Source organism: Hypanus sabinus, chromosome 6 (assembly GCF_030144855.1).
Source record: "Hypanus sabinus isolate sHypSab1 chromosome 6, sHypSab1.hap1, whole genome shotgun sequence".
NCBI lineage: Eukaryota > Metazoa > Chordata > Chondrichthyes > Myliobatiformes > Dasyatidae > Hypanus > Hypanus sabinus.
The window spans coordinates 14,235,515-14,248,283 of NC_082711.1; the positions used below are offsets into that span (position 1 = coordinate 14,235,515).

At 44.9% G+C, this 12,769-nt stretch overlaps 1 pseudogene; it reads left to right on the plus strand.

Annotated features, from left to right (window-relative positions):
• The first annotated feature begins 11,581 nt into the window (after nt 1-11,581).
• On the plus strand, nt 11,582-12,513 carry LOC132394962 (sin3 histone deacetylase corepressor complex component SDS3-like; annotated as a pseudogene).
• The last annotated feature ends 256 nt before the right edge of the window (nt 12,514-12,769 follow it).

A 12,769-nucleotide genomic window follows, 5' to 3' on the forward strand; every position in this document is an offset into this window, starting at 1 on the left:
CAATGCTGACAAAGGAGGTGCCAGAGTCCATGGGTCTGGGGCAAGGTTCAGTTGGCAGGGTTTGTGAATTGGACTGTGGTTCAGTATGATGTGTTTCTGCTTTCTGGTTGTTCATTTTCTCGTTACTGTTTGCTGTAATTTTGATTGGGGCAGACTAGCCCTGCAGCCTGCAGTTAATGAGAGAGTCATGATGCTGGATTGGACTGAATATGCCTCTTCTCTTTTGATGCTTTTGTGATTTGGTATTCTGCGATTTTCGCTCATCTTTTCTCATGCCATTTCTGTGATTTCTTCTTCTTTGCATGTTGGGGATTTGATGCTTCTCTTTAAATGGGTTCCATGGTCTTCCTTGTTTCATAGAAGTCTACAGCACATTACAGGCCCTTCAGCCCACAATGTTGTGCCGACTGTGTAACCTACACTGGAAACTGCCTAGAATTACCCTACCACAGAGCCCTCTCTTTTTCTAAGCTCCACGTACCTATCTGACAAAAGTCCCTATTGTATCTGCCTCTACCACCTTCACTGGCAGTGCATTCCACACACCCACCACTCTCTGTGTGAAAAACTTACCCCTGACATCACCTCTATACCTGCTTCCAAGCACCTTAAACCTGTGTCCCCTCATGTTAGCCACTTCAGCCCTGGGAAAAAGCCTCTGACTATCGACATGATCAATGCCTCTCATCATCTTATACACCTCTATCAGGTCACCTCTCACCCTCCGTCGCTCCAAGGAGAAAAGGCCAAGTTCACTCAACCTATTTTCATAAGGCATGCTCCCCAAACCAGGCAACATCCTTGTAAATCTCCTCTGCACTCTCTCTATAGTATCCACATCCTTCCTGTAGTGAGGTGATCAGAACTGAACATAGTACTCCAAGTGGGGTCTGACCAAAGTCATATATAGCTGTAACATTCCCTCATGGTTCTTGAATGCAACCCCACGGTTGATGAAGGCTAACGCACCTTCTCAACAACACTGTCAACCTGTGCAGCGGCTTTGAGTGTCCTACGGACTCGGACCCCAAGATCTCGCTGATCCTCCACACTGCCAAGAGTCTTACCATTAATATTATATCCTGTCTTCAAATTTGACCTACCAAAATGAACCACTTCACTCTTAGCTGGGTTGAGGTCCATTTGCCTCTTCTCAACCCAGTTCTGCATCCTATCAATGTCTCACTGTAACCTCTGACAGCCCTCCACACTATCCACAACACCCCCAACCTTTGTGTCATCAGCAAACTTACTAACCCACCCCTCCACTTCCTCATTCAGGACATTTATAAAAATCAATAAGAGGAGAGGTCCCAGAACAGATCCCTGTGGAACACCACTGGTCACCGGCCTCCATGCAGAATACGAACCATCTACAACCACCCTTTGCCTTCTATGGGCAAGCCAGGTCTAGATCCACAAAGCAAGGTCTCCTTGGATCCCATGCCTCATTACTTTCTGAATGATCCTTGCGTGGGGAACCTTATCAAATGCCTTACTGAAATCCATATATACTACAACCACTACTCTACCTTCATCAATGTATTTAGTTACTCCTCAAAGAATTCAATCAGTTTCATAAGACACAACCTGCCCTTGACAAAGCCATGCTGCTGTCCCTAATCATATTATGTCCCTCCAAATGCTCATAAATCATGCCTCTTAGGATCTTCTCCAACAACTTGCTAACCACTGAAGTAAACTCACTGGTCTATAATTTCCTGGGTTATCTCTACTCCCTTTCTTGAACAGAGGAACAATGTTTGCAACTTTCCAATCCTCTGGTACCTCTTCCATTCCTATTGATGATGCAAAGATCATCACCAGAGGCTCAGCAATCTCCTCGCTCACTTTCCACCATAGCCTGAGGTATATCCTGTCCAGTGCCAGCAATTCATCTAACTTAATACCTTTCAAAATTTCCAGCACATCTTCTTCCTTAATGTTTATATGCTCAAGCATTTCAGTCTGCTGTAAGTGATCCACAATTGGCAATGTCCTTTTTACTGATGAATACTCAAGTAAAGTATTCATTAAGTACCTCCATTACCTTCTCCAACTCCATGCACATGTTTCCACTATTGCCCCAGATTAATCCTATTCTCACGTGGCTTACCCTCTTGCTCTTCACATACTTGTAGAATTCCTTGGGGTTTTCCTTAATCCTGTTCACCAAGGCCTTCTCATGGCCCCATCTGGCTCTTCTAATTTCATTTTTGTGCTCCTTCCTGGCACCCCTGTAATTTGCTAGAGCTCTAACAATACCTGGTTTCTGGAACCTTACATAGCTTTTCTTCTTAACTAGACTTTCTACATCCTTTGTACGCCGTGATTCTTTTACCCTGCTATCCTTTCCCAGCCTCAATGGAACATACCTATGCAGAATGCCATGCAAATGCTCCCTGAACATTTGCCACATTTCTGCTGTGCATTTCCTTGAGAACATCTGCTCCCAATTTATGTTCCTGAGTTCCTGCCTATTAGCAACATTTTTCCCCCATCCCAATTAAATGTTTTCCCAAATTCCCAAATTGCAAGATATCCAAGATGGTGGCACAACGCAGCTTGCAGCGGCCACTCTGGAGCTGATTATCTGTTATTTGTGAAGTGGGGTGCCATGCGCAATCATAATCAATTGAAATCGGACGCGGGAGCACAGAGGAACATCTGGAAATCTCCAGGAAGACCTTCTTCATTGCTGCTGCTGCTGTGAGGTCCAGGTCTCTGCTGGGAAGAACAGGCCCCCAGTCCTCGGGGTCGCGTTGCCGATGGCGGGGCCGTCTTAATACGCTCAGCAGAGGACGGTGCTCAGAGAAGCTGTGCCGGAGGGGATGGTCGTCGGCTCGGAGGTTCAACGGACTTGGAGTCCGCTGCGATCAGGTCGCTATCAGTGTGTGCTGCGTCTGCAAGGCTGGTTTCGACAGAGCTTTCATTGTCCGCTGCGTCTGTGAGGCTGAGTTGGGCGGCAGCGTGGAAGTCCATAGCGGGGGTATTCCCTTCTGCCGCCGGTGTGGGATGGCGAGTCTGTCGGGACCCTGGGGACTTGTGGAAACTGTGTGGTGATTTCTTTTGAACATATAGTCTTTTAACATCTTTGGACTATTTTTACCGTGCTCATGGTCTGTTTTTTTTAATCAATTATGCTATTGTTTGCACTGTTGTAACTATGTGGTTTTGTGCAGGTCTTGTAGCTTTAGTTTTTGGTCTTGTTTGTCTGGTGGATTTGGAGCTCCTTTCCGGGGAACACGCTAAGACGGTAGCATGATATTAATACGCAGCAGCCTCTCCAGACTCTGGATTTGGGGATTGCCAAATGTTATGTGGATTTTCTGGTGTAGTCTGTTAAGTCATATGCTTTTGTGATATCATTCTGAAGGAACGTTGTCTCATTTTTTTAACTGCATTGCATTTGTGGTTTCTAAATGACAATAAACTGAATGGGAATCTGAAATTCACTGCTCCTATCCCTCTCCAGCGCTATGGTAAAGGAGCTAGAGTTTCAATCACTACCGTCAAAATGTTCTCCCACTGAGAGATCTGACACCAGACCAGGTTCATTTCCCAATACCAGATCAAGTACAGCCTTTCCTCTTATAGGCTCATCTACATATTTTGTAAGGAAAACTTTCTGAACAGACCTAACAAATTCCACCCCATCTAAACCCCTTCTCCAAGGAGGTGCCAGTCAATATCAGGAAAATTAAAATCACCCATCACAACAACCCTATTATTACAGACAGACAGACAGACATACTTCATTGATCCCGAGGGAAATTGGGTTTTGTTACAGCCACACCAACCAAGAATAGTGAAGAAATATAGCAATATAAAACCATAAATAATTAAATAATAATAAGTTAATCATGCCAAGTGGAAATAAGTCCAGGACCAGCCTATTGGCTCAGGGTGTCTGACACTCCGAGGGAGGAGTTGTAAAGTTTGATGGCCACAGGCAGGAATGACTTCCTATGACGCTCAGTGTTACATCTCGGTGGAATGAGTCTCTGGCTGAATGTACTCCTGTGCCTAACCAGTACATTATGGAGTGGATGGGAGACATAGTCCAAGATGGCATGCAACTTGGACAGCATCCTCTTTTCAGACACCACCGTCAGAGAGTCCAGTTCCACCCCCACAACATCACTGGCCTTATTATTGCACTGTTCCAGAATCTGCCTCCCTACCTGCTCCTCGATGTCTCTGTTACTATTGGGGGGCTATAAAAACACCCAGTAGCGTTATTGCCCCCTATCTATTTCTGACTTCCACCCACAATGACTCAGTTGACAATCCCTCCATGATTTCCTCCTTTTTTGCAGCCATGCACTATCTCTGATCAACAGTGCCAAGCCCCCACCTCCTTTGCCTCCCTCCCTGTCCTTTCAGAAACATCTAAAGCCTGGCACTCTCAACAGCCATTCCTGCCTCTGAGACATCCAAGTATCGGCAATGGCCACAACATCGTTGTTCCACGGTCTCAGCTCACCTGCCTTGTTTATGAACTCCTTGCATTAAAATAGACACATCTCAAACAATCAGGCTGAGAGCATCTTTGCTCTATCATCTGCTTATCCTTACTCACAAATTCCCTACAAGCTGTCTCAACTTGTGTGTCAACTGCCCAATCTCTGCCTCTTCACTTTGGTTCCCACCCCCTTCAAATATGGTTTAAACCCTCCCCATAGCATTAACAGCCCTCCCTCCCAGGATATTGGTTCCTCTCCAGTTCAGGTGCAACCCATCCCACTTGTACAGGTCACCCCTTCCCCAGAAAAGTTTCCAAAGATCCTAGAACTTGAAACCCTGCCCCCCCCCACCGCACCATCTCCTCAGCCACTCATTCACGGGCGCTATCTTCCTGTTCTGACCTTCCCCTGCTCGTGGCGCTGGGAGTGATCCGGAGGTGACCACCTTGGAGGTCCTGCTCTTCGGCCTCCTTCCCAACTCCCTGAACCTACCATGCAGGACCTCTACCCCCCTCCTGCCTATGTCCCTGGTACCAACCTGTACCACCACCTCCAGCTGCTCACCCACCCCTTCCAGAATATTCTGCAACCACTCAGAGACGTTCTGAACCCTAACACCAGGGAGGCAACACACTATCCTGGAGTCTCTTTAGTTGCTGCAGAATCTCCTATCTGTACCCATCACTGTCGAGTCCCCTATGACAATTGCTCCACCTGACTTCACCCTACCCTTCTGGGACTCAGAGCTGACCACAGTACTATCCCCCTCATCAGTATCCAAAGGGGTACTGAGGGGAATGACCACAGGGGTACCTGCACTGACTTCTTTTCCCTTTACCTCTCTCAATGTTCACCCATCTACTCCCTCAATTCTGCCCTCTGGGTGTAACCACCAGCTCAAAAGTCATATCTATCAAATGCTCTGCCTCCAAGTGCATCCAACTCCAGCTCCAGCTGGTTAATATGGTCTTCCATGAGCTGGAGTTGGCTGCACTTCCTGCAGGTGTAGTCCTCAGGGAGACCATCAGACACTATGAATTCCCGCATCCTACATCCACTGCCATCCCATCTGCACTGTACTATGGGCAACCAAGACCAAATCAGCAATAAGGAAAGGAAAAAACTAACCCTTCAGACCTGTTTCTTTAGCCTCCGCCTCAAAGCCGGACACTCCTATTCTCACCGCTGGCCTACTCCCAACAATGGCCGCCCCGTCTGCCCCCTCTGCACTTTTATTTAATTCATAGCGCTCTGCCCGAGGCTGATTGGACCTCTGGAAGGTCCGAACACCCGTGAGGCTCTCCTTTTATACTAGCTTCCCCAACCCACGAGCAACCTCTTTGAAGTGCTCTGCTCCCAATGCTGATTGGACCTCCATAGCTGTCTGTGGGAAGACAAATCTCGGAGATGTATACTGCATACGTACTTTGATAATAAATGTACTTTGAATCTTTGGTCTCTACTTCCAGTCTCATCCATCCTCAGTGGAAAAAGCCTGCCTGCATTTACCTTATCTGTACCCTTCATAGTTCTGCACATCTCTATCAAATCTCCCCTCATTCTCCAACATTCAAGGGAACTGAGTTCTAGCCAGTTCCCTTTTCTCAGGTCATAGGGGGCCATCATCTTCATGGAGGAGCTACCATTCTCCAACATTTTCTCTGTGTTACCCTGGACTTCCAGCATCTGCAGAATTCCTCCAACATTTTCTGTGTGTTAATGTTGATTTCCAGCATCTGCAGAACCTCATTTTTATGAAATATTAAATGGTATAGCTCATGGATGAGAAGTGAAAAGTTTGAAGGAGACTTAACTGATAAAGATTTTTTTTTACACAGAGAATGTGTAAACAAATTATCTGCAGCTGGGGGGGAAGTGGGGAAAGCATATATGACAGCAAGTTTAAGAAATACTCCGATACGCACTTAAATTGCTAAGTTGCTAAATGGGTTTAATGATTATCACACATTGAGATACTGTGAAATGATTAGCTCACATACTGTTTATACAGGTTAGATGATTGCAGAGTACATTGAGATAGACAAGGTAAAACAATAACAGAATGCTTTCTGTAGCGGAGGAATCTTGCACCAGAGGACGAGAACACAGCCTCAGAATAGAAGGACATCTCTTTAGAACAGAGTTGAGGAGGAACTTCTTTAGGTGGTGAATCTGTGAAATTTATTGTCTCAGATGACTGTGGAGCCCAAGTCATTGAGTATACTTAAAGTAGAGTTTGGTGGGTTTTTGATTAGCCAGAGCATCAAAGGTTATGTGGAGGAGGTAGGAGAATGGGGTTGACAGGGATAATAAATCAGCCATGATGGAATGGCAAACCAGACTCGATGGGCTGAACGGCCTAATTCTGTTCTTATGTCTTATGGTCTATGGCCTTATGAAGTGCAGATAGACAATAAGGTGCAAGGCAATAGCAAGGTAGATTGTGAGGTCAAGAATCCAACTTATCATACTAGAGAACCATTCAATAGTATTATAACAGTGAGATATAAGTTATCCTTGAACATGGTGGCATGTGCTTTCATGCTTTTGCATCTTCTTTCCTGTTGGACGGGGTAGAAAAAAGAATGTCCGGGAGGTGAGGGGGGGGGGTGTTTGATTACATCCGCTGCTTTAATGAGGCAGGAAGAAGTGTAGACAGAGTCCATGGAGGGGAGGCTGCTTTTCATGATGTGCTGAGCCGTGTCCACAGCCCTCTGTAGTTCCTTGTGTCGGGGACAGAGCAGTCACTGATGCATCCTGAGAGGAAGCTTTCAAGACGTGCCAACAAACATTGGAGAACATGTCGATTGTTTTCTCAGGAAGTAGAGACTCCTGGCTGTGGTATCCAGAATAGGCTATTGATGATGCTCTGTCTTAGGAACTTGAATCTCTAAACCTTCTCAATACCATTGATGTGAACAGAACCAAGTGCACAGCTACACCTGCCCCTCCTGAAGTCACTTTTGTTCTGCTGGCACTGAGGAAAAGGTTGTTGTCATGAGACTGTGCCACTAAGTTCTCTATCTCCCCCCTGTACTCCAAATTATCATCATTTGAAATACAGCCCACTATGATGGCATCATCTTCAGACTTGTAGAGGAGCTAGCGTAGAATCGTGAGTGTACAAGGAGTCGAGTAGGGGGCCGAGGATGCAGCCTTGCAGGAACCAGTGGGGGGGGGGCCGGCGAAGTGGAGGGATATAAACCAGGAGCAGGTAGACATGATGCTTAATTTACCATCACAGTCAGCACAGATATTGTGGGCTGAAGGGCCTGCTTATGTACTGCACCCTTTCTATTGTTTCCACATCCTTCCTGTAGTGAGGTGACCAGAACTGAGCACAGCACTCCAAGTGGGGTCTGACCAGCGTCTCATATAGCTCTAACATTACCTCTCAGCTCCCGAACTCAATCCGATGGTTGATGAAGGCCAATACACCGTATGCCTTCTTAACCACACAGTCAACCTGTGCAGCAGATTTGAGCTTCCTATAGACTCAAACCCCAAGATCCCTCTGATCCTCCACACTGCCAAGAGTCTTACTATTAATACTATATTCTGCCATCATATTTGACCTATCAACATAAACCACTTCACACTTGTCTGGGTTGAACTCCATCTGCCACTTCTCAGCCCAGTTTTGCATCCTATTAATGTCCCACTGTAACCTCTGACAGCCCTCCACACTATCCACAACACCTCCAACCTTTGTGTCATCAGAAAATTTACTAAACAATCCCTTCACTTCCTCATCCAGGTCATTTATAAAAATCATGAAAAAGGGTCCCAGAACAGATCCCTGAGGTACTTCACTGGTCACTGACCTCCATGCAGAATATGACCTGTCTACAACCACTCTTTGCCTTCTGTTAGCAAGCCACTTTTGGATCCACAAAGCAATGTCCCCTTTGATCACATGCCTCCTTACTTTCTCAATAAGCCTTGCATGGGGTACCTTATCAAATGCCTTGCTGAAATCCATATACACTACATCTACTGCTCTACCTTCATCAATGTGTTTAGTCACATCCTAAAAAAATTCAATCAGGCTCGTAAGGCATGACCTACTTTTCACAAAGCCATGCTGACTATTCCTAATCATATTATACCTCTCCAAATGTTCATAAATCCTGCCTCTCAGGATCTTCTCCATCGACTTACCAACTACTTAAGTAAGACTTACTGGTCTATAATTTCCTGGGCTATCTTTACTCCCTTTTTTGAATAAGGGAACAATATCTGCAACCCTCCAGTCCTCTGGAATCTCTTCCATCCCCACTGATGAGGCGAAGATTATTGCCAGAGGCTCAGCAATCTCCTCCCTCACCTCCCACGGTAGCCTGGGGTGCACCTTGTCCTGTTTCGGTGTCTTATCCAATTTGATGCTTTCCAAAAGCACATCCTCTTTCTTAATGTCTATATGCAAAAGCTTTTCAGACTGCAGTAGGTCATCCTTACAATCGCCAAGGTCCTTTCCTATTATAAATACTGAAGCAAAGTATTCATTAAGTACCTCCACTACCTCCTCCAGTTCCATACACACTTCCCCACTGTCACACTTTGATTGGTCCTATTCTCTCACGTCTTATCCTCTTGCTTTTCAACTACTTGTAGAATGCCTTGGGGTTTTCCGTAATCCTGCTTGCCAAACCCTTCTGGCTCTCCTAATTTCATTCTTAAGCTTCTTCCTGCTAGCCTTATAATTTTCTAGATCTCTATCATTATCTTGTTTTTTGAACCTCTCGTAAGCTTTTCTTTTCTTCTTGACTAGACTTTCAACTGCCTTTGTACACCACGGTTCCTGTACCCTATCATCCATTTCCTGTCTCATTGGAACGTACCTATGCAGAACTCCACCCAAATATCCCCTGAACATTTGCCACATTTCTGCAGTACATTTCCCTGAGAACATCTGTTCCCAGTTTGTGCTTCCAAGTTCCTGACTGATAGCTTCATATTTCCCCTTACTCCAATCAAGCGCTTTCCTAACTTGTCTGTTCCTATCCCTCTCCAACGCTATGATACCTGAACAGATTCATTTCCCAACACCAAATCAAGTGCAGCCTCTCCTCTTGTAGGCTTATCTACATATTGTGTCAAGAAACCTTCCTGAACACACCTAACAAACTCCACCCCATCTATACCCCTCGCTCTCGGGAGCTGCCAATCAATATTGGGGAAATTAAAATCTTCCATCATGATAACCCTGTCATTACTGCACTTCAATTGGATTCTTTCAAGTTTCTTGCTTTCTGGCTACCTGTAACAAGCACATCTCAAGGTTGTATAATCTATGCACTCCTTGATAATAAAGGTACTTGAAATACTTGAACATGCTAAAGGATTTGTACCATATAGCCTAGAGTATAATAACGGACTACTTTATGTTTTAGTAACACATCGTTGAATGTGCTATTAGGTGCATATTGATCTGTACGTGTATGCCAAGTTCGGTTTCTGCCAGTAAAGAAGCATAAACCTTAGCTCCTGTCTCCAGCGTTTTTATGAGTAGCATTGTTGTGTAACCAGGCCACATACACAACAAATTGGTGACGAGGATAATGAACCTACATCTTATTGGACCACCGGGCTTTAGTTGATAATGACACTCAGAGAAAGGGCGCAAGGAATGAGCCACAGAGAGAGGCAGAGCAAGGCCGCGAGTCCGAAAGGAAGTGGGAGCACAGCCGGGGTTGGGAACGTTGGGAGACAAAGAAATACAGTCGGAGACACAGCCGGTGCTGACCCCCAGGGGCTGAGGTCTGCCTGCCCCAGAAGGGAGATAAAAAGGAGTGACACACACATCTAGACGGAGTGGAGTGCACTCATGGCACTAGCAAAAAGGGCATGCGAGTCAAAAAGAAAACAAGGGGAAAATAGGGCTAAATTAGCATAACAAAGATGGCGATGATTGGAATCATTACAGCATTTTATAGTGGCATTGAAGACTGAGCAACTTACATTGAGAGAGTGGAGCTATATTGTGAGGCTAATGGTGTTAAGGATAAAAAGAAAGCCAGCTTCTTACTCAGTATTATGGGAGCAAAAACATACAGGCTGCTACAGAGCTTGTTAACCCTGAAAAGCCAGCTGACAAAACATTCAAGCAAACATTCAAGCAAATTCAAACACTCTCCAACAGCATTTAAACCCCAGACCACTGGTCATTGCTGAAAGATTTAAGATTCGCAAACAGAATCAGAGCAAAAATGAAAGAATTTCTGAATATTACGCTGAATTGTGCAAATTACAGAACATTGTCAATTTGGAGCCAGTCTATCAGGCGCATTGAGGGACAGGTTAGTGTGTGGCACGCACTGTGAAACCACCCAGAAGAAGCTCCTGGGTGAAAAAGACCTTACATAGAGAAGGCACTGAACATTGCAATATCAACAGAAATAGCAGCACGTGTTGCTTCAGAGATACAACAAAAATCTCTGGAATATACTACAAATAAAATGTCACTGAACAGAAATGAAGGAAGAAAATGTTACCATTGTGGGAACGGATCAAATGACCCTGATGAGTGTTGGTTTAAAGACAAAGAATGCAGAAACTGTGGCAAACAGGGCCACATTGGCAGAGTATGCAAAGCTAGTAAACAGCAGAAAAAGGACAAAATACAGAGAAACAAGAAACCCCAGAAAGGAAAATACAACAATGCGCACAAAATGAAAGAAAGCAGTTCTGATGAAAATGACTCAGACAAAAGTGAATTGTCTTGTCTGCAAATTCACAGGGTGAAAGAAATAGATGATCAAAGAGTAATAAGGATCCCACCACAAGTGGCAGGTGTGAGGTTGAAAATGGAGTTGGACACAGGCTCAGGTTTAACAGTGAACTCTGTACATGACTACAAACGACTATTTTCTCACATACCTTTGAAATGAACTAAACTACTGCTAAAGACTTACACAGGACAGAGAGTGCATCCCAAAGGTAAAATTGAAGTGATAGTGACCTACAGAGACAAAATGAAGCAGCTGAAGCTCCATGCTCTGAAAAATAGAGGACCCTAGATGCTGGGACAGGAATGGCTCAGGAAAATCCAGTTGAATTGGCACACCATCAAGGCACTAGATGTGTCAACAAAGGAGGGTAGCTAGGCGGGGAAGATGTCCGCAGCTCTCCTCTCACCCATTGTCGACTATTACAACAACAAGGAGGAACTACACAGCATCAACAATGAGGACAAACGCAGTATCCATGGCTGTGACTCGGATTGAAGAAACAGAGGATTCAAGGGAGACAGATATTACCAATAAGCAGGATGATGAAGACTACCTGGAAGTAAAGGAGCAGATGTACCAGGAGAAACTGACATCTCTCAAAAGACAGCTACAGCAATTACAGGAAGGCACCTTGCTTGAGTATTAGAAAAGGATGAAAAAACTAGATCAACAATACAAGGAAAGAATAAGAAATGTAAAGCTTTTAATGCAACTGGAGACAGAACCAGTGGAAAGGAATTATATTAAGGAGAAGAAAGCAGCAGTGAAGGAATTTGAAGATAAAAAGATCGAGTTAGAAGAAAAAGATGATTGAGAATGAAAGGCGAACAATGGAACTCACAGGAGATTCTATGGAGGTCAAGCCAATAATGACTAGGAAACTGAGGAGGAAACCTAATGACCCTGTTCCAATTACAGACAAAAGATGAAAACCTGCACCTGCGCAGTTAAATTACTTGTTAACAGATGAACAGAAAATGGAAGGTCTGCGAACTCTCAAAAAGCTTAAATCTCCGAAAAGACCAGCATCTCCGTCTTCTCCTGAACATCTTCCCAGCACTCCTGCTGAATCACCAGCATAAAGATATGAAGCATGAATAAAAGATGGAAAGTTATATTACGAAAAGAGACGGTATCATAAAGGTCAGGCTATCTGTTTGGAAGCTAAGGAGAATACGAAGATTGGCTGTGTAATTAGCTCAGTTGGAACAAATGAGGTATGGGTAAGGAAGACAAGTGATAGCACAAAGATGCGTATATATCTAGGACAGCTGCACAGAGGAGTTTTCATTATACAGAGGCGATCTGCTGCCTAGAACTCTTAGTAAGTTGGAGGCACACATCTTCTTATCTCCCTAAGGAACAACTGCCCTCAGAGCTTCTTCATTTCAAGAAGGGGGGCAAGGCAGACTGGGGCATATATAGAGGCATCTCCCTCCTGTCAACAACAGGCAAAGTGCTCGCACGTAGCCTTGTCAGCTGAGTCCCACTGCTATCTGAAGTTCTCCCTGTACCACAGTGTGCTTTCCACCCATCTGGAGATGCCACAGGCATGACCTTCACAGTGTGACA